Below are 22,080 nucleotides of genomic sequence, written 5' to 3'. Positions count from 1 at the left end.
ATTAGATCTGTATTGTGCTTGTAAATACTTCAGACTCAACATATTACAGAGATAAATTCACAGCATGGTACACTCTTAAAAAGATGGTTTATTAAGGGTTCTTTTTAATAAAGACAGTGGTTCTATGAAATCATGAACACTAAAAGAACCATTTGTATGCTTAAAGGGTTCTTTGCATGGTGAAATCGTTCTCCAGACTGATGGAGAATGTGTACATAGCACCAAAAAGCATTTTGCTAGTCTTACAATGTCAAGCTTGTATACAATAGCAGAACCCTTTTTGGTGCTATCTAGAACCGATATAGAATTTTCAGAAAGGTTCTACATAAAACCATGTACAACACATTCTCCATCAATCTGAAGAATGATTTCACCATGCAAAGAACCACATAGCATACAAAGAGTTCTTTGAGTGTTCATGGTTCTATATGGAACCACTGTCTTTACTAAAGAACCCTTGAAGAAATGTCTTTTTTTAGGAGTGTAATGGCTGGAAATAACTTTCTCTGAGGATAACTGTTACTGGAACTTGCCATAGTTGCTGGGCTTCAGCCTGGACCTGTGGATGGTTTGAAGGGTTAAAAGTAAGAAAAACAGCAGTAAAAACTGTTATTAACGTGTATTATTATCGTGTTATTAACGCATTAACTTTGACGCCACGTACACAAACGTACAGAAATTTAGGTGCATGCTCAAGCTCATCAATCCATCACACAATTAGTCTCGCAAGCCAGACTTCTGCCTCTGGTCAGAAAGTCTGATGGGTTTTGTTGCTCGGTGTGACCAAGCTCCGCCTACTTTAAAGGGGAATTCCACCAGTTTTTCTAAAGAACTTTATCATTTAATAGGTAATGTATAAACAAAGTGATTCAGAGTGGTTTGGAGTGAAATTCTAGAGAAACTTAGTGAGTCAGAATTGTTCATAGTGGTGTTCATAGCCAGACTTTCTGCTTAAAATGCAGTAAACTGTCACTGGGGTGGAGCCCTGCATCTTCAGGAACATAACTGTACCATATTCTGTTGCAGCTATATTTTTAAGTTACATTAACTCGATTCACCCTGCCTTGACTCCAGGCTTTTTATTCAATTTTTCTATTATAAAATGCACAAAAGGTTATGAAAAGGTACAAATATTTGAAGTGAATGTAAAATGCCTTTAAAACTTGGTTCACAATTATACCTTTGAGGGTTTATTTACATTCAGAGAATTTTATTACATGAAAAAGTTATGAATACTGAACATGTACAACAGCTTGACCTCAGTCTTTTGGCCTGAAACACATTTATTTTAATACATTCATGGCAGACAGATACGGGGTGTTGTAAAGTAACATAGTCCCCAAATAAAACCTGTTTTTAGATGTATTTCTCTCTTTCACTCCCTGCTTGTGTGTGTGTGTATGTGTGTGTCTGTGTGTGTGTGTGTGTATGTGTGTGTGTGTGTGTGTGTGTGTGTGTGTGTGTGTTTGGACTGTGTGAGTGCAGTGAGCGGTGAGCGTCGTGCGGTAGAGCAGGTGCTGCAGCTCTGATTGAGTTACTGTCATCATTACACTGTTCTAATAATTGCATACATATTCATCTCCTCTAACCACATTACACCTTCAACAGAACACGGCCCAGCCCAGGACTTCCGGACCTGCCCTGGGGTCAGCAGGGTCAGAGAGAGAGAGAGACAGACAGAGAGAAGAGGAAGAGAATGAGGGAGAGAAGACAAGGGAAAGAGAGAGGGAGAGAGAGGAAAAGAGATACAGAGGAGAGGGAGAGGAGAGAGAGAAAGGAAAGAGGGAAAGAGAGAGAGAAAGGAAAAGAGAGGGGGAGAAGGAGAGAGAGAGGAGATAGAAAAAGGAAAAGAGAGGGAGAGATGAAGGAAAAGAGAAAGAAAGAAGGGAAAAGAGGGAGGGAAAGGGAGAGGAAAGAGACAGAGAAAAAAGAAAGGGAGAGTTAAGAGAGAGTGAAAGAGAGAGGAGAGAGGGAGAAAGGAAAAGAGAGAGGAAAATGGAGAGGAAAGAGAGAGAAGAAAAAAGAAAGAAAAAAGATGAATTCAAATTTGCTACTCTTCACTATCAAATCCATCTTATCTATATTTAGTTAAGATTCAGGATATTTCCATACTTATACATACTTTGTTGCTGTGTATTTGTACATTGTGTGTTTATGTATATTTATTTGTTAATTGATTTGCTAAATATTAGCTGTATTGACTACATTTAAGATGTTTTAACTTGCCAATATCTGTTTAATTTTGTTGTTGTTGCACTGAGCCCTGCCCTTCAGTCAGGACTGCCAATCAGGCTGTCACGCTGTAAGACCCACGGGAACCTGTGATATAAAAGCTTAGGCTCAAATCCACTGTAAAGATAAACCACAGATGTGGTTGATCAGGGCACTTTTGGTGTCTGAAGCTTGCCTCTTTATTTTCATACACTCAAATGGCATTGAGTTGAATCAACTTGTTGCTGTTTAGTCTGTTGAACGGCTGGGCAATAAAACGATAACGATAATTATCGCGATCTAACTTTCTTCGATAGAAATGTAAGAAATGTTCGATAAATGTTCGATATAATAGATCATTCTCACACTTCCACGTTCTAGTGACAGCCCTGGTGACAGCCCTGGTGGCATTTCCTACTGCAAGGAAAGCGCACTTCCGAGTTTTTTCGACATAATTAGAAAGGGAACGTATGAAATGTGGAGTTATATATTCCCTGTTTGAGTGGAGCGATCGGTGATCTGTTCTCCTGTGACCACCGATTTCAGTTTAAACGTACCTAGAAGGAGGACTCCGTTTGTCTGGGAGAGAATCACACTGCAGTTAATGCTTTTACACAGCGAGCGTCAGATATATTGCGGTTCACCCCTCAAACTGCTAAGTTGTGATAGAATAGAGAAACCCAGGCGTCTGCTAGCTGGTGTCTGAATACTGTGATCCGCTCTGACATGGATGTGGTCGGAGTGACGGCAGTAAGGCAGTGTGATCCATCACTGATGTACAGAGCCAGCTAATGTTTGCTGTTTGTACTAAGTTGACGTTGTTGAGAAACTAAACAGTTTAGCATAGCCGAGCGCTCGTCACCAGACAGCTAAAATAATCTGTTTTCTCTCTTAAATTATGACTATTACAAAAATTGCGGCCGTGCTTTTCCGGCTGGTAAAAACAGCCAACCAGAAACTTTCTCCCACTGTCCGAAGGCAGATTTGTGAAATGTTCCACTGTTTGGGAAGTGTTTGTCATGTTCTGACCATAAAGGATAGTTTAAAACAGCAATTAAGCAGCAAAAATCAGCCTTGAAAGAAGTAATGATTTGACATTTATCGCGATGTGAATTTTTTAGTCTGCTGCCATGGCAGCTTTGAAACTGCCATAAAAAAAAAGAAACCGCACTGCTCTTGGTTTTAATTGTTTGTCTCTCATTAAAGTTACTCAACAAATGTGTAGAACTGAGTGCACTTAAGTGAGCTGTGTTGTTTAAGTGAACTTCTTTTTGGGTAAAACCTACTTCTTTCCCATTGGCTCCTGGCTCCACCTATTTGCATATTGGATGTTTCTTTCCTTTTGTGTTACCATCAACATGTTTTCATTTCACCCAGGCCATCTATCAGACGTATGCTTTAGACATGTGTTACTCAGCCCCCTGACCTTGTGTTGTTGCTAAAATGGTGAGCCCAATACCATTCACCAAACGTGTGGTCTGATCTTCAGAGTCTGACCAAATCGGACTGAGCCATAAAACTGCCGCAATATCAGGTTCAGCTCAGTTTTGTCAGTTTTTGCCAGATCAGTATTAATGTTGTTTTGTTCCAGCCAGTCTGTAAAGCATCTTAGAGCCCGTTTTGTTTGGCGAATGGTGTTGGGTTCATTTCTGGCTGATTCCAGGTTGTTTAGCTGTTCTTCTGTCACAGCTGCCAACTGAAAAGCTGCTCAGTGGTGATGACAGTTTGGGAATTTAGTGTAGTCTCATCTTCAGAGTCTGACCAAATCGGCTGTCGGTCAAATGTGATCTTAAAAGTGTCCATTTTCTGTTTGTGGCAAAGTAAGAAGTAAAAACATTCAAATGGCTTGAGCGTCTCCTACAGCTGTAAGAGTCGTTGCTTAGCAACGGCGTCTCAGCGGAGTGATACAGTGTTTGTAATGTTATGGTGAAATAACAGCACGGTTAGAACGCTTCTCAACCAATCAGCTTGTGCGGCCGGAACTAACTGTTGTGTAACCAGTAATGAAGCTTAAACACCCAATTAGCATGGCGCTTATAGCGTGCCTAAATCATCACACACTCACCTCAATCTGTCTGGAGTTCTTCAGTAATCTTATATTGTTTACAACGTGTAATCATGATTATGTGGTTTCTAGCACTGTATGACACACTGTCATCTATAAACAGGAACAAAAGTATGGAGAAAATTAGCCGCTGCTATTGTTGTAGCTGTCTGATATTCTTCTGCAAACTTCAGACACCAAATATGTCTTGGCTTATCAACCATGTTTGAAGTAAGAGGGGAAAATTGTGTAAATTTATTTATTTATTTTTTTGCCAAACTAATTCTTTAACAAACAGTCGTCCTAAAAGTGTGAGGTGCTGATTTTCTCTAAGAAACGTGCTCAGTAGCTGCGAGAGCTGGTCTCGGTTGCCAGATTGATAGAGTGCAAAACCTGGATTGTTAAATGAGGGATTATCAGGATCTAACAGTTATAATCCCTCCACAAACACACCACACTCATTAGCATCTTAAACAGGCTCTGTGCAAACTGGGCTAGACGGAGGCGTCCAGTTGGAATGCGTCCGGTGGCTGTGTTTATACATTCAGCTGTTGCTTTTGTCCAAATGCAACGGTGGAGATGAGGCTTAGTGCCTCGCTCAAGGGCACTGTGGCAGTGGGCATCAGCTGGCATCAAACCCATGCCCGCTTGGCTATGACCACTTGGCCGGCAGCCGTTCTAAAGGACAGCAATGGCCATGAATGCAGTTGCTGCCCTTTAGAAAGTAAGAATCTGTTGGGATCAAACTCATAAACACAAGAGGCATTTGAAATGAGCTTCATGCCTGTCAGTCCCCTGCGTGAACGAGTGTATCAGGCACGGAGGTGTTGATGTTCATCAGCCCCACCTTGCTGATGTACAGTTAGTGACTGATACACGGTTTGTGTTAACTGTCCTCTAGACCAGGGGTTCAAGAACTTTTTTGTCTAAGGGGGGCTAAAGTTCAGTGTTTTTTGGGCTGAGGGCAGGGAAGGATCATGTCCCATATTCATGAGCATCTTTGGAGGCCTCCTACCCCTATACTCTGACAATAAAGCCAGAAAAAAAATTAAAAATAGACCTGATAAATAACTTTAAACAGCAAAATATAATGTAAAAATATCATGTAAACAAATGTGTTCATTCTCATTGAACATGCAATAACCTGTTATTTACTTCACAGTTATATTTTTGCACATTTTTGGTTTTGGCTTTTAGTTCCAGTTGAATAGTGGCAGCTTGTGGTTATTTCATTTATTAGGCTTTACATATCGAAGGGCTATTCATTCATCTATTTTTCTTACCTGCAGTGGACTGTCCTCAGCCTTGGGACTTGTCGTCAGAGGCCTCCCGAGGCCCCTGGGCTCTGGCCCTAATGCCCCATTGAGTAATCCACCCCTGGCTGACGGACAAAAATGTAAAATAATACACAAATATATAAAGGTCGGCCGGATCCAGATTCAGTTTTTAAAAATGCATTTAATAACATTACACAGTATTGTGTTACCACCACTTTAAAATAAGACTACCCTTATGAAGTGTTTATGAATGGTTTAAAGTTAGTTTGTTCATGGTTATTAGTTAGGCCATAAATGCATTAAAAACATGCCTCTTTTTAAATGCATTAAAAACATGAATAAGCAGTTATAACACATTAATAAAAGGGGCAAAAGTGAGCTGTTATGTCTCATGAATATGAATATGTGATTAAGCTGACAGGTTTAATGCTGACTGATGAAGACAAAGCAAGACCAGTAAACATCAAAGTCTGAGGTTTAACTGTATAAACGAATGAGCGTTCACTATTAACCAAACAGCAGGTAACCCTTTTTATCCATCCATCCATCCATCCATCCATCATCTAAACCGCTTATACTTCTGAGTGGGGTGCTGGAGCCTATCCCAGCTGTCATTGGGCGGAAGGCAGGATACACCCTGGACAGGTCGCCAGTCCATCACAGGGCAGACAGACAGACAAACACATTCACACCTAGGGGCGATTCAGCATGTCCAATCAGTCTGACTACATGTTTTTGGACTGTGGGAGGAAACTGGAGTACCCGGAGGAAACCCACGCAGACACGGGGAGAACAGGCAAACTCCACACAGAAATGACCCTGGTCACCCGGCCGGGAATCGAACCCAGGCCATTCTTGCTGTGAGGCGACAGCGCTACCACCCTTTTTATTTATGTTGTAAATCCTTATTAATGGTTTTGAGGTCTTTATGAGCTAATTAATAACCACTAATGAACTCATTTTAAACGATTTATGAATGCTTTATAAAGGTAGTCTTATTTTAAAGTGGTGCCATTTTGCTTTATTCCAAAAGAGCACTTTTAAAAATTATAGTTATATATGATATGAAAATATGTAAGAGTAACATCTGGACGGCCTAACATCAAATGTCCTTTGAGCACAGCAGTCACACTCACATGGTCATGTTATATGTGGCGCTGGTACCAAAAATATCCAACCAAGACCTGCTCTGTGGTCAGAAACTGACCACTAATGAAGGGCTATAGCAGGACTGCCCAAAGCGTGGCCCACAAGGCTGGATATTTTTGGTACCAGCACCACAAATGCTGCCATGTCAGTGTCTCTGCTGTGCTGAGAATGAACCACCACCCGAATATTATCTGTGCAAAAGTGGCCCTGTGGTCAGAAAATGACCAGTAATGAATGGAGTAGAGGGCAGAGGAACTGTGCAGCAGTAGAAGCAGTCTGTAATAGTACACGTAGTTGAGCTATAAGATAAAACGTCTGCAAATGACTGTCCAAAAAAAAGCATCTCCATTTTTTATTTTTTTATTTCTCTATATCCTTTGAACATGGCAGCTGTCCTTTACACTGTGGGAAAATTTCATGATGAACGGACCAATAGAAATGCTTCAAAATTGTTTGGAATGAAATCTCTTTATATTAACTTACATTAAAAGTAAATAACGTTGTTGTCTTCTCTTGTAAACGTTAGTGCTACCGTGGCAGACAAGGAGACGGGATACAGGTGTGAGGGATCTATTCTTTATTAGAATATTATAAAACAGATAGTTCCAGTCCTAAAATCTGATTGGCTGAGCTGCGTTCGAAGCCGTTATAAAATCCACAATATACGCACACCTATGACCACCTCACAACAACTGAGCTTGTGTTGTTAATGAAATAATCTTTGACTCTCACGCTGCTCGCATTGACCACCGAGTATACTGATAAAGTAAGAACCTGTTTTTTGTTTAAACTGAGGGGCTGGCAACTTATGTTCTTAACTAGAACCAGGCTGGTCAGCTAGCTAGCAGGCTAAAAGAGCCAACAGCCTATCAATCCCATCATTAATAATACAGGCTTGAATTAAAGCACTTACAGTGTGATTAACTGTAAATTGCAGCATAAAAGACTCAAAAATGTCAGTTGAATGTTTGACACTCTTCAAATGTCTGTGTTTCAGTCAGAAGTCGCGTCAAATCCAGGCTGAATCCCAAACAGCTCTGTACTCCCTAAATAGTGTTCTAGCTAAGAAAGTTTAGAAATTCTAGCCTCTACAGCCAAACAGTGCATCATTTATCCAGTGTGGATGTGTCTGAGTCCCAAACGACTGTTTCTTAGCTGTATTTTGCTCTGTTGGGCTGCAGGATCCAGTATTTAAATTCCTACGTTGTGCACTATGTAGGGAGCAGGGAGCCATTTGACGTTCAGCCCCAATGCGGGAAGAGGGCGCCACTCAATTGTTGCTAAATAAGACTCGTGGTGGTAATTTGGTGACCAAAAAGTACTTATAAAGCAAAAATTTTTTGCATTAAACAGTCCCGTGTTATCATACAGTGATGGGCGACTGAAAGTTCCTCATTCAGCAATCCATGGTTGCTTAGCAACAATACCATACACTAAATTAACTACATTTCTTGCAGGAATACTTGTTTATATGCATTATTATTAATAACAACTTAAATTATTTTCTGAAAAATTGTGTATTTTATCATATTTTATGTTGGCTGCCATTTTATAAAAGCAATAAGCCACTTGAGACAATGTTACTGTGATTTTATCACAGGAAAGGCAGTTTTAGGCATTCTGCTTCACATCGTGCCTAAGAACACCCCTCCCCCGCGGCCTCTCGTGGCTCAATGCTTTAATACAGCTGATAGGTAGGCGCATAAAAGGTGTGAGGATACACAGAAATACAAAGAAAAACACAAGAAGATAAACCAAAAACCTTCAGCCAAACACGAGAACTGAAACATGTAGCATAAACGAGAACTGAATACAGAAAACAAGGAACTAAGAACACTAAGAAAAGACTTGGAGCAGGAAACACAAACCAGAAACAGAGGGTACATGAGAAATGCTGGCCAGAGAACAAGAGAAACAGACGGGTTTATATACAAACACTCAAGACGAGAGACAGCTGAGAACAATGTCAGGGCGGAGCTAAGGTGTGGGCTTAAGAAACAGGTGTGGGCTTAAGATGTGGCAAAACAGGGGCGGAGCTAACACAACAACAAAAACACATGGACTAGAAAGCAAAGGCACATGGCAGACATAAACAAAGGCACACAGCGCAGGACAACACTGAACCAAAGGCAGAAACAGAGAAAGACACGGAAAAGGCACAAGATGTGTTTCTCTGAGAGCAGCTGAATTAACTGGGCCTGGTTGCCAGATTGATAGAATGTAAAACCTGGTTTGTTCAATGAGGAATATTATTTGTCTTGTTGATATATGGACACATAAGATCAATCAATCAATCAATCAATCAATCAATCAATCAATCAATCAATCAATCAATCAATCAATCAATCAATCAATCAATCAATCAATCAATCAATCAACCTTTATTTCGACTCTTAGGTACATTGAGGGTGACCCTCATTTACAATGTAGCCGAGCAAATTACAAAGGTTTGAAAAAGTTGAAATGAAATTTACCAGCTAAAACAAACGAATATCATCTAGATAAAAAGATTTAGAAAGTAAATAATAAATAAATAAATAAATAAATAAAAATAACAGCTCAAATACAGAAAACAGGCAAAAAATATCACACATGAAGTAAAAGACCCAACATGATCAACCAGAACCAACCAAAAAGAAAACTAAAATTTTTGAAAAATCTAATTATTTACTAGAACTGTAAAATAATTAACATCAAACAAAACAGTTGCAATAAAATATTGAAATAATAATAATAATAATAATAATAATAATAATAAATAAAAAGGAGAAAAGTTCAATTTGGCTAAAATGGTTCCAGGCTGTGCTTAGAGACTTTTGCTGTATCTGGTAGAAATGATTGATTTCAGTACACAGTAAAAGAAGATGTTCTACAGAACAGTAATCAGTGTTATGTGTGTAATATTCCAGGATGCACATAAAACATGAATGTAAAGATAATCAGGTTAACTTCCTTTTTAAAAGCCACTGTGAATAGAAAATCATAATGCATTCTCCTTCCATACCGTGATATATTTCTGAGGAAAACACGGTATCAGGAAGGATCTCAAATGATTTAATGAATCATGGTTAATATGACCAGGGATATAAACTAACATGGTGAAATTAAGGCCCATTTTTGGTTTGAGGTTGACTTCAAGTCAAACCATCATATCATTTCTGTACAGTGTAATGCTTTGTTTGGAGCTGTTGATATTTTCCTACAGACTAGGACCATGATTACAGTTATCAGTGCAGTTAACATTTGCCTTTTCGTCAAACCGCTGCAGACAGTGAGAGCTTCCTGAGATTACAAATCAGCTTTACAGCTTATGATTTCTCTTGGCTGAGAAAAGGCTCCTTAAAAGCGTGTATGATTTGGGATTAGGCTCATCCAGAAAGGCTCCTAGACATGATTAAATTTGAGCCTTGTTATGCAGAAGCAGAGGAAAGTTCCACTGGTTCTTCTGCACAATTCAAAGGTTGAGATGCGAGCATGTTCAGATGTCTTTACAGTGGTGGTGATAGGAACCAGGGGTCACCATGACTGCAACACAAATATAGACATTTTATTTACTATCCAAACCACCAACTGTCTACTATCCAGAACCTGCATGTGTCTTCTGAGCAGAGGCGGAGCGAGATAGAGGACAGGGGGCAGATGCCCTCCCTTCCGGGAGGGCTGCAAAAAGGAAACCAAACTGTGGGCCACAACACTCACAGGAACCTGCAATAAATGCTTAGGCGCAAATCAACTGTAGAGAAAAAAAAAAAACCAAGAACTCACTTTTTTCTTTCAGTCAACCAATCGCTTTAGCTTCAAACACCAGTGCCCATCAAGATCACAGCTGAGAGAGAGTTTGGTACACATGAAACTGACCACAAATCAAGTGGAAAAACATGAGAGGGCAGATGAGGACAACTCAGATGATGAGGAAATGGTTGCTGAAGTCAAGATGAGAGGCAGTGAATTTTAAGCCTGACAATAATAACAAGGGAGATGAAAGTGTGTTTGAATATAAAGATGACAGTGACAAACCATCACTTTATAACTAATAATGTAAAAAAACAGTGACACTTTATTCTGAGTGTCGTTTTAGATGAATCAAACACTCAACAGACTCTCAGTAACAGGTCAAAAACATATGAGGGTTAGGATTAGGACCAGGGTGAGGGTTAGGATTAGGTTTTGCGTTGAGGTTAAGGCTAAGGTTAGGATTAGGGCCAGGGTGAGGGTTAGGATTAGGTTTTGGGTTGAGGTTAAGGTCAAGGTTAGGATTAGGGCCAGGGTGAGGGTTAGGATTAGGTTTTGGGTTGAGGTTAAGGTCAAGGTTAGGATTAGGGCCAAGGTGAGGGTTAGGATCAGGTTTTGGGTTGAGGTTAAGGTCAAAGTTAGGATTAGGGCCAGGGTGAGAGTTAGGATTAGGTTTTGGGTTGAGGTTAAAGTTAGGATTAGGATTAGGGCCAGGGTGAGGGTTAGGATTAGGTTTTGGGTTGAGGTTAAAGTTAGGATTAGGATTAGGGCCAAGGTGAGGGTTAGGATCAGGTTTTGGGTTGAGGTTAAGGTCAAAGTTAGGATTAGGGCCAGGGTGAGAGTTAGGATTAGGTTTTGGGTTGAGGTTAAAGTTAGGATTAGGATTAGGGCCAGGGTGAGGGTTAGGATTAGGTTTTGGGTTGAGGTTAAGGTCAAGGTTAGGATTAGGGCCAGGGTGAGGGTTAGGATTAGGTATTGGGTTGAGGTTAAGGTTAGGGTTAGGATTAAGGCCAGGGTGAGGGTTAGGATTAGGTATTGGGTTGAGGTTAAGGTCAAGGTTAGGATTAGGGCCAGGGTGAGGGATAGGATTAGGTATTGGGTTGACGTTAAGGTTAGGGTTAGGATTAAGGCCAGGGTTATCTACAAAGGACCACTCCAAATAAGAATGTTTTATTCATAGCTTACTATCAAGGTTTGCCCTTCACCCCCCTTGTGCAAGAGCATAGCCCTGCTATGTGTTAAATCTTAAATAATAATTAAATAATTAAAATTTTTCTTTTTTGCCTTAGAACTCTCTGCACATACGTCTCCACTGTACATGTATTTTTAAAAATCTGATTTGAAACCTATTATAATTTATGTGCTGTATTGACTCTATGATGCTCTGCTCACCACCAACATTGCACTTTGACTCCCCAGGACAAAACATTAGCCGTTAAACTCTTCAGACGTCTGGTTCCTATGACCCTCACCACTGTGAACAGCTCACTCAGCAAATTTCTCTAGCATTTCACATTAAGCCACTCTGAATTACTTTATTTACATGCTATCATTCAAAGCTGCACTATGAAAGTGTTGGGGATTTGGAGACCTCTCTGGTGGAATTATGTAATTGCATGCAACATGCAGAAGAACATTTTGTACTGAGGGTTGTGCTTCTGTCCCCTTCCCTGAGTGGATGAATCTGATGATTGCGAGCATGCTGAAAGAGAATTCAAAGAGAATTCAGTCAAAACCGGGTGAAGGACGCGTCTTCTGAGGATGTGAGTGAGTCATCTACTGTTGTCATCACATCTTCATCAGTATAATATTGATTTTGAGATCATTTGAGGCCTAAACATCGAGCCAGACCTTCTTTTTGAGCCACAGTCTCGACACTTCTTGACTTTTAAATAATTATTTCAGGCTTTAAAGGGCTCGCAGCAGTGCACGCTCACCATATTTTAGCTTGTTTTTATTGTCCTCACTCAATAATGATACTTCTTATTTAAATTCTAACAAAATCTTTCATAGCGCAGCTTTAGTAATAAAGACATTCTGAAAAATGAGTGCAATTCCCCTTTAATAACTTTGCGCTCTCATCCAGCTGGATGTCAGTGTGTAGTTTGCTGTGCAGTACAGGCTCTAAGTGCATTTAATTTAGCCTGAGTTATATTTGATTGCACATTTTATTATGACTGCAGTATTACACAGTCATAAACGTGTGTGGAGGTGAAAGTGTGTATATTAGGGTGGGTTTGTGCTTCGTGGTGTAAAACACACTCTGTAAACTCTGTGTGTGTTTACCTTTCCTGATAACAGCAGTCACCGTCTGTCACTTCTGAGTAATAAACTGCTCAAAAAGTGTTTGTGTTGAAGGGGTATTCCACCAATTTTTCGAAATTTCTCAAAATCTTTGGTTTGGTGTGAACCTCCGTTCTGGAGAAACTTGACGCAGAATTGTTCACAGTGGTGGTGATAGGAACCAGACGTCCACCTCTAAAAGCTCCCTCACAGAAACTTATTACATGAAATGGTTATGAATTCACTGCCTGATCACTGAGACACTGTTTTACGATAGATTTTGGCCTGAAAAGTTATTTTTTTAAGATCCATTTAAGGCAGAGTGCATGTAGGGCGTCATCAAGGCAGTCATCTTCAACATTACATCATCCATTTGCCATTTCATATAAAAACTCAGAAGACCTGTAGGAGGTGTAGGTTCACTGGTGGTTTTGGATAGTAAATAAAATGCCTATATTTGTGTTGTAGTCATGGCGACCCCTGGTTCCTATCACCACCACTGTAAAGAAATCTGAGTCACTATGATGAGTCGTTTCAAACCAAACCACTCTGAATGAGTTTGTTTACATTTGAACAAATTAATTATGCAGAAACTTTTTTTAAAAATCGGTGGCATTTCCCTTTTAATGGTCATCGAGCAGTGTGACGGACAGCGCCACTACGCTTCACAGACGAATGCAGTGAGGTCGCCATAGCAACAAAGTCCCTCGAGTGTGCTCAGAGAGGCGTCACCCACTCGCTCTAACACACACGCACACGCACACACACTGTGTGTGCAGAGGAAGCCAGCCAACTTTCACAGGAAATAAAAAAGATAGTGGGAGAGACAGAGACAGAGACGGAGAGAGAGAGAGAGAGAGAGAGAGAGAGAGAGAGAGAGAGAGGAGATGGAGACAGAGAAAAAGAAGAGAAGAGAAGAGAAGAGAACAGGAGAAGAGAAGAGAAGAGAAGAAGAGAGTGTCAGTCAGACAGAAGAGAAAACAAGACAAAGACAGAGGAGAAGATGAGCAAGAAAAAGAGAGACAGAGAGAGAGAGAAAAAAGATGGAGACAGAGAAAGAGACTCTGAGAACTACTAAGACAGAGATAGAGAAAGAGAGAGACAGAGAGAGAGGGAGAGAGAAATAGAGAGAGAGAGAACAACTTTTCTGTAAACGATTAGGGTTCTGATCTATATCCATCTTTTTATTTATTTATATTTATGCATTATTGTTTGTTGCTTTGGTAATAGATTATCTTGCTACATTCATGATAATAAAGCACATTAGAACTGACCTGAGAGAGTGAGAGAGTGAGAGAGCGAGAGAGGTGATGATGAAAGGTGATAAAGCTGAGCAGATGTGTGTTGTTCTTTATTAAAGCTTGTGGGTTTATTTGAGTTCAGTGCCTGATCTGAAACATCTGCACTGCTCTTCATTACTCTCACTCGCCTGCTGGCTAATTCAGTCTTATCAGAAATAAACCAGCTTTTAAGAAACATGCAAGAAAAAAGCCAAACTAGCTGTTATATATGTTTTTAATATGTAATCATGAATGATGATTCAAACTTCAAACTTTATGACTTACCTTTAATTACCGATTTTCTCTGAATGCTATTAATCTGGTTATTTGCATATTTTTATTGGTGATATTTTATTTCGAGTGGTACTTTTAGATGAAACAAACACTCAACACTGTAAAAAAATGGCTCGTCAGCTCAACCTAAAAAAATTACTTCATATAGTAACGAGTGATTGATTTTATTCAACCTAAACAAACAGGTTGAATGAAAGATTCTTTCAATGAATAAAATTTTTTGAGTTGGATAAAACTAGTTCAGTTGCTGCTGCCCTCCACCCGACATACCAGGGTTTGATTATATATATATATATATATATATATATATATATATATATATATATATATATATATATGTATATATACACCCATCAGGCAAAACATTATGTCCACCTCCTTGTTTCTACACTCATTGTCCATTTTATCAGCTCCACTTACTATATAGGTGCACTTTGTAGTTCTACAGTTACAGACTGTAGTCCGTCTGTTTCTCTGCATACTTTGTTAGCCCCCTTTTACCCTGTTCTTCAGTGGTCAGGACCCCCATGGACCCTCACAGAGCAGGTACTATTGGGTGGAGGATCATTCTCAGCACTGCAGTAACACTGACATGGTGGTGGTGTGTTAGTGTGTGTTGCGCTGATCTGAGTGGATCAGACACAGCAGTGCTGCTGAAGTTTTTAAACACCTCAGTGTCACTGCTGGACTGAGAATAGTCCACCAACCAGAGATGAGCTATCGTCTCTGGTTTTACATCTACAAGGTGGACTGACAAGGTAGGAGTGTCTAATAGAGTGGACAGTGAGTGGACACAGTGTTTAAAAACTTCAGCAGCACTGCTGTGTCTGATCCACTCAGATCAGCGCAACACACACTAACACACCACCACCATGTCAGTGTTACTGCAGTGCTGAGAATGATCCTCCACCCAATAGTACCTGCTCTGTGAGGGTCCATGGGGGTCCTGACCACTGAAGAACAGGGTAAAAGGGGGCTAACAAAGTATCAGAGAAACAGATGGACTACAGTCTGTAACTGTAGAACTACAAAGTGCACCTATGTAGTAAGTGGAGCTGGGTGGCTTCTGCCTGTAGCTGGAAGGCCGGACCCTCCTACAGTTTAACTGTAGTTGATCTGTCATAGGACTGAGGAACGGGGAGAAGATGGGTGGGGATTGCAAGAATTTCATCACAGGAAACCGAAAGTAAGGATGAGAATGTATAGGGCATTAGACTGTATAGAGGAGGGGTTTCAGCCATGCTCCTCCCCCCAAACTTCAGTTATTCCACAACTCCATTAAACAAATAAACCTTAATTAGGACGACTATAAAAGCAGCTGTTGAGAAATCTTAGAAATCTTAATGCATCACACCATATTATAAATTCTCTCAACAGTTTCTATTGATGGAATTATTGTTGCAATTAATTGGTGATGTTTTAATGGTGCCTATTGGTTTTAGTGTGTTTTGTTTTCTTTTTCTCACTTTTACTTGCTACTTAATATGCGCGTTGGATTAGTTTGAATATTTGTTTCTGGTATGTGGTTTGTGGAGACTTCAGTGACCCAATAAAGGGAGTTTCAAATTCTCTCTCTCTGTTCATTAATAATAGAGCAGCAGTAGACTGGTGTGGTCTCTATTGGTGTGGTCACTGAGGCATAACCAGTTCATCACTCTTATCAACACACACACACACACACACACACACACACACACACACACACACACACACACACACACACACAGAAACACAGACAGCTAAGAGTTAAGAGGACTTTGATGTGTAAAAAAAGCACCACATGCATGTAACATAAACTTAAGTATAACTGGAGTTTAATTACAATAATAGTTCTCTCTCTCTCTCTCTCTTTCTCTCTCTCTCTCTCTCTCTCTCTCTCTCTTTTTCTCTCTCTCTTTCTCTCTCTCTCTCTCTCTTTCTCTCTCTCTCTCTCTCTCTCTCTCTCTCTCTCTCTCTGTCTCTCTCTCTCAGTCTCTCTCTCTGTCTCTCTCTCTTAGTCTCTCTCTCTGTCTCTCTCTCTCTCTTTCCGTCTCTGTCTATCTCTCTTTACATTGTATCAGGATACAGTACACAAAGCTGATGTGGAACAAAATGAACTCATCAGTGTAAAAGAGTGTTTGGTGTATTAAAGTCCCTTCGTATATGAAATATAAAATAAATAAAACACAAAATAGCTGTAATAGTACAAACCTTTTCTCTTCAGAGACCAATGCTTTCTGTACAATATAATTTTTTTTATTTAATAGAATCGTTATCTTTGTTATGTTTATCTCTGCAAGTACTGTAATAATCCCCTTATTTCGTTCTTACATTTTGTTTGCAAACAAAAGGGTTAAAAACGTCAAACGACTCAAAATTTTCCGACCAGGTTTATTTTACCAGGTTATCCAATCTCCCGTTACTCAGGGCTGCAGGAGCTGAACTGATGGCCTCACATCTAGGAATTAGAAAGGCCTTACAATATAATTAGGAAGCGATGCAGGAAACCACCCTTAGATTTACAATGCGCTGGAACAGTTTCCAGAGAAAAAACACTCCGGGCTTTCTGGAAGTTCTAGAAACATCAGTGTCTGTGAATACGAGCCAGGTTTCAGGCAGTTGTTAGGAATGGAAAACAGCAGCAGCTCTATGGCAGGACTCTTTACTGAGTCACTGTAAAACTGATACATACGAGCTCAAATATGTGTTAAAGTCTTTTACAGGCTTCAAATGTCTGTTTGATCTAGAGCAGCCAGAAGTGTTACCAGCGTTAGTCTAGTGCTAACATACTATTGGAATCCCATTGTGGTGCTAGCAGACATTAGCATTATCTTTGCAGTGGTCTGCAGATGCAGCTGTAATAGTTTGCTGCTGATGAAAACATTCAGTGATTGGTTAGAGGGCTGATTTTTGGGCTTTAGTGCAATATCAGTGTTGCAATAACAATAATAATACTGTATAGCACTGAGACTTGTGGAGCACAGCGAGGTTGTGTTTTACACACACACACACACACCTACAGACACACACACACACACACACACACACACACACACACCATTTGCTTTTACTGTTTCTCGTAGCACAGAGAGGAAACAGTATGAAATGTCCCTGATTCTTGTGGGATTAGCCTGATCCTGAGCGCTCGGTAATACCTCGCAGGTTTTAGATGAATTTGGATTGTGGCTGTGTTTAGCCAAAGCAGGTCTCGGTGTGTGAGTAGTGGTCAGTATGGATCAGCTGCTCTTGTTTAAAAGGCTCTGAAGTTTGGGATTCACACTCATTCTCACCATCTTTTTAGGGAGAAAAAGGGACAACATGAACATGAATTAAACTTTATTTAATTTACTGTATATTAAAATGACTCTCATCAAGACAGAGTGATAAAGCCAAACGAAGCTAATGTAGCTTAATTTTACAGGGGCAGATGTGGGCCAAAGGGAGTGGTTTAATACGTCACGTAGCGTGTTGAAGAGAATGAAAGAAAGATAATTTGCATATCAGCACTTATTTAAATTAATATTCAATAATATTCAATATTACCACTGGGGGCAGTCATGGGCTGGAGGTTAGGGAACCGACCTTGTGACCGGAAGGTCGCTGGTTCGAACCCCATGAGCCTACAGTACGTGCAAGTGTGCTCACTGCCCCTTAGTGTGTGTGTTCACTAGTATGTATGAGGTGTTCCACTGCACGGATGGGTCAAAATGCCAATGTGAAATTTCCTCATTGTGGGACTAATAAGGGTCACTTTATTTAATTTACTGTATATTAAAATGACTCTCATCAAGACAGAGTGATAAAGCCAAACGAAGCTAATGTAGCTTAATTTTGCAGGGGCAGATGTGATCTTGTAATGACAATACACATCTGGGGCCAACTGGTCATAAACAAGGCTCCGCCCACAGGAGTAAACATGAGTAAAACAACATATCAAGGCAAGTCAAGTGGTCTTTATGGAGCCCTCCTGGTGACATCGCGTATAAATAAAAATAATTTGTGGCCATGCCGTATTAACACGTCGGAATGAGATCCTAATAGGTGGCCGCAACTTAGGAAGGTGTGGTAATGAGATAAATATGTCATGACCACGACTTAGTAGGGCACGGGAACGAGACTGTATCTTAATTATCTTGTTTCCACACCTTACTAAGTCATACCCACACATTATTCCTCAGTATAACTTACATAAATTGGAATGAAATGTCATTCTTCAGGCCCAAAACACACAACAGAAGCACATTACACAGGACTAGACTACAGAGAGTGCAGATACTCAACAGTGTGAAATAAATGCAGAATATACAATGAATACACCAGACAATAAACATACGAAACAATAAATATACATGTCACTAGGTACTAGACAGGACAACAAAGTCTATAGCCTGTTGTTATGCACAATCTTTTGTATCATATACATTTTTAAAGCTACACTATGTAAGATTTTTTGTTAAAATTGAAATAAGTAGCAATACAGTGTGATGAGAATAAAAGCTAAAATATGGTGAGCGTGCACTTCTGCGAGCCCTGTAAAGCCTGAAATGATCTTTTAAAAGCCAGAGGCATCGAGTTTTCTGGACCACGTCGTACATCTTACATATTAACATCCCTCAAAAAGAAGGTCTGGCTCGATGTCTCACATGAAGACGCGTCCTTCACCAAGTTTAGACTGAGTTTTCTTTCATTAAGAGAACTTTCCGCTCCAGGAAGGGGTCCAAAGCACAACACACGTAGCAAAATGTGTTTCTTGCACGTTGCATGCAATTACACATTTCCACCAGAGAGGTCTCCAAATCCCCAAAACGTACATAGAGTAGATATAGATCTATACTTGTGTAGTATAGATTAGAACCATTGTCCAAAGGGAGTGGTTAAATACATCACGTAGCATGTTGAAGAGAAGGAAAGAAAGATAATTTGCATATCGGCACTTATTTAAATTAGCATAATATTCAGTATTACCATTGGGGGCAGTCATGGGCTGGAGGTTAGGGAACCGACCTTGTGACCGGAAGGTCGCTGGTTCAATCCCCTGAGCCTACAGTATGTGCAAGGCACCTAACCCCCAACTGCCCCCCGGGTGCCATGGATAGGGCTGCCCACCACTCTGGGCAAGTGTGCTGACTGCCCCCTAGTGTGTGTGTTCACTAGTATGTGAAATGAAATGAACCTTTTAGCCAACTGTGTCTGAACACATCAGAATTAGACCTCCGCATTTAACCCATCCGTGCAGTGAAACACCACATACACACTAGTGAACACACACACACTAGGGGGCAGTGAGCACACATCCGTGCAGTGAAACACCACATACACACTAGTGAACACACACACACTAGGGGGCAGTGAGCACACTTGCCCGGAGCAGTGGGCAGCCCTGTCTCTAGCCTATCCACAGTGCCCGGGGAGCAGTTGGGGGTTAGGTGCCCTGCTCAGGGGCACTTCAGTCACGTACTGTCAGCTGAGGGGATCGAACCGGCAACCTTCCGGTCACAAGGCTGGTTCCCTAACCTCCAGCCCACGACTGCCCCACTGTATGAAGTGTTCCACTGCATGGATGGGTCAAAATGCCGTGGTGAAATTTCCTCATTGTGGGTCTAAAAGGGTCACTTACTCAGTGATCAGTCTAAGGCTGCTGTCTGACATACGTTATCTGTAAAACTGTCCTGGAGAGAGAAGATGCTGCTTCCAAGTGTTTTGACACTGGAGGGAAAAGATGCATTTCCATAACAATAATCAAATCAGTGAGGAGTGGATGCTTCTGCTTCCTGTGTGTACATGAATATTTATCCTTTACACACTTCAACCTGATGGCAGACGTGCGGTATGTGCTTGGTTCAGTATTATGCATGTATGCCGCCAGGCGCGGACCTTTCTGCACCAGATTCTTTTTGCAGTGTGTGTGTGTGTGTGTGTGTGTGTGTGTGTGTGTGTGTGTGTGCAAAGGTGGCAACTAGTTACATTTGTTCAGTTCCCTGCACTTAAGTTTGATAACAGTTTTGATGGATTCGTACTTTTCTGAGTGTTTTCTTTTTTTGTATTTTGCTTATTAGTGAGGAAAGTAATCTGTGTTTTCTCAGTTCCATTTTTGTCATTATTCAGTTCCTAGTTTGAAGGGAAATTTCACCAGTTTTTTAAAATCTCTGCATAATCAACACCGACTCAGAATTGCTCACAACAGTGGTGAAGGAACCAGGGGCCGCAATGACTATACGCAAAAATAGCCATTTTATTTACTACCTAAAATGACCAGTGAACCTGGCTAACGCTCGCGTTCATTAGATAACACCTAATTTAACTAACCAATGCTGAAGCAAATTAGGGAGGAAATTTCATGTGTGGTAAGTTTAGCTGGTAACATTCATCTGTCCAATTTCGCCTTTTCAACTCCTTGGAACCACCGGTGGTTCCAAAACGCACTTCGTCATATTCTTCATAACTTTCATATTTCATAAGCTACATTCAGAAGGTGGGGGTCGTATGAGAGCTGTAACTGTCTTCTTTCCAGTCAAATAGATGGGTGATGTAATTATAAACCCTTATAATAAAAGAAGCTGAACTCACAATTTTTTTGTCTACTGAAAGTCGACCCATTTTTCCACAAATCTGGGCTATAAACTATAAACAGATGGCGTCTCTTCAGTGATCTGCTCTGTAAAAATGATTTTTATAAAAAAATACAAAGAGCATCTAAGATTTTTGGCTTTCAGCAGTAAATTGTAAGCATAAAGCAATGTGTCTGATCATAAAACACAATTTCTGTTAATTTGAGGGGAATAAATAAATAAATAAAATAAAAAAATTACATTCATTTCATGCAGTTACTGAATAACTTGCCTTACGATTTGGTCAAGTAAATTCAGATGGACAAACCAAATTATACCCTGGTCAATAAGAGGTTAGCAGGCTAACCTAACTAGCTAGCTAGCGTTAGCATTAGCTTCATAAGTTCACTTTAGCCTGCTGTTTGTTTCAGGTTATTTTTGTGACAGTTTGTGATCAGCTAACTGTTCTAGCTTTTAATATTTTCCTGTGTAGTTGTTTGAGTTGCTGTAAATTTATGGACCACTGATTCAAATAATACACTGGATGCAAATAAAGTAAAGTTTGCTTGTTTTCAGTTGAGATGTGTTGACGTTTTGTTTGTGGTAAATAGTGTCCTTTTCAGCTAATTAGTGTCTGGCAGTGTTTACCTTCATCATTTTACTTTGCCTTTTGATGACCGGTCCCTCATTCCCCTTTCTGCTGTTTCAATAAACAGCATTTTCCTGGGGAAAAAAAGTGGCAGGTCTTCTTCTGTGCCAGAGCTACACTATGTTTGCAAGTAAAAACTTTATGAAAGTTTATAATTTATTAAATTTTACACTGAGGCCCATTCGACTCAAAAACCCCTTAAAATCAAAGAGTTCTTATTCCATAAGAAGCGGATTCAAGAACAGTAATAAAATGCATTGCAGGGAGGGTCGTCACTTGCGGCTCATCTCCTCGATGTATTCTGTTTTCTGTATCTTCTTCTCAGGACTGTAGATCACATACTGAGAGCAGCTTTTTAGTGTATCATTACATCCATTCATATCTAGCAAGCATCATCAGTAATGAAGGGCAGCTCTGCAGCTACTTTAATCATACAGAGCAAAATCTCTGAAGCGCTTCTGTGCTGCAGGCACAGCAGTAGTGGACTGGTATTAAAGGAATGGTTCACCAAAAAATGAAATGTGCAAATTTTACCTTCTCATCCCAAAAGTACTCAGTTAGCCAGGAGATTTTTATTGTCTGAAGTTCGATTCTTTAGCTTTGGAGCTGTGAGTCTAACGTAGCCATCAACTTG

The 22,080-nt window shown here is 40.2% G+C and overlaps 1 protein-coding gene across 2 annotated transcripts in view; it reads left to right on the top strand.

Annotated features, from left to right (window-relative positions):
- Nucleotides 1-22,080, top strand: part of smpd3 (sphingomyelin phosphodiesterase 3) — a 94,814-nt gene that overhangs the window by 25,674 nt on the left and 47,060 nt on the right. The gene's annotated exons all lie outside the window — the stretch shown is intronic.

Source organism: Colossoma macropomum, unplaced genomic scaffold, assembly GCF_904425465.1.
Source record: "Colossoma macropomum unplaced genomic scaffold, Colossoma_macropomum, whole genome shotgun sequence".
Classification (NCBI taxonomy): Eukaryota; Metazoa; Chordata; class Actinopteri; order Characiformes; family Serrasalmidae; genus Colossoma; species Colossoma macropomum.
Note: the sequence above shows the minus strand (reverse complement) of the source record. Positions and strands in the feature narration are given on the sequence as shown.